We start from the raw sequence: 1,422 nt of genomic DNA, 5'->3' as shown, positions 1-1,422 counted from the left end.
CATACTCAAATTGCTTGAGCTGTGAAATGAAAAGTTAATTGTATGAATTAAACTTAAAACTTAAAACACACATACTCACAGATAATCATTCAACCATGCAGTGAAAATAGTATGTGGACAGAATAAAAATGTTTCCCTTTTTGTTTTCACTCTTTCTGTAGTTTTGACAGCACTGATAGTGTTGACATCCAAGCACAATCCAGTTGGATTTTCTTGTAGGTACATTACCACAGTTTTCCAAGTTCCTCAGTTCTACTAACAATCATGATTTAAAAAAAAAAAGATAGCATGTCAGACATCGGGCTATATGCTTTTTGTATATTATCTGATGTAATAAAACAGCTGTGGGAAGAAAAGCCTGGTGATCTACTTCCAAAAAATCACTCAGTGGAAACATTATGGGTTTCCACAGTCCAACTGACAGTTGAAAATACTATGGCTTGGGTGGGACCATGTTAGTTCTCAAACTAACATCTTTGCCCTTCAACACTTTAAGGAAGCCCAGTTAATACCACTATTATTCAAATTTCCACACCAACCACTAAAGCCAGTGAGGATGAAATAGAAGAATTCTACCAACTTCTTCAATCTGAAGTTGACCAAACATGCAGTCAAGATGTATTGATAATTACTGGCTATTGGAATGTAATGATTGGAAACAAAAAGGAGGGTTCTGCAGTTGGAAAATATGGCCTTGGTGATAAAAAACAAAAGATGCTGAAGATCTCATGATAGAATTTTGCAACACTCGTTGCTAAGTGCCTTCAAGTTGGTTCCGACCCATAGCAACCCTGTATAGGGTTTCCAAGGAGTGGCTGGTGAGCTTGAACCACCGGCCCTGCAGTTCAAACAGCTTTGCAGTCTGGCGCATTAACCCACAGCGCCACACCAGACTCCTATTGCAACACTGTTGTTGTTGTTACATGCCATCAAGTTGGTACCAACCCAAAGCGATCCTGTATAGGGTTTCCGAGGAGCGGCTGGTGAGCTTGAACCACCAGCCCTACAGTTTAAATGGCTTTGCAGTCTGGCACATTAATCAGCAGCGCCACATGAGTTATTAATTGCAAATACTTTTTAAAAACAACTTAAAAGGTGATTATGCACCTGAATATAGGTTCAAGGTCATATTTTGGCTGTCATGGACTTTTACAAATTTTATTTAACTTCAGTCTGAAATAGCAAATGAGCACTTTATTGTTTGTTCCCCAATTGGCCTTGTTTTAGCTGAGGATATTGACCTTTTCCACGATCTCTTACACAGATGTAGTCAATTTAAAAGCAGTAAGGTGTGTGCCACTATTGTATTTTTTCACTACACATATTCAATATGTATGCTGAACAAATAATTCGAAAAACTGTATAATATGAAGAAGAGCATGGCATCAGGAATGAAGGAAGACACATTAACAAATTGTGGTA

This window comes from Chrysochloris asiatica, unplaced genomic scaffold, assembly GCF_000296735.1.
Source record: "Chrysochloris asiatica unplaced genomic scaffold, ChrAsi1.0 scaffold00010, whole genome shotgun sequence".
Lineage (NCBI taxonomy): Eukaryota > Metazoa > Chordata > Mammalia > Afrosoricida > Chrysochloridae > Chrysochloris > Chrysochloris asiatica.
The sequence above is the reverse complement of the archived record's forward strand: the minus strand, read 5'-3'. Positions refer to the sequence as shown.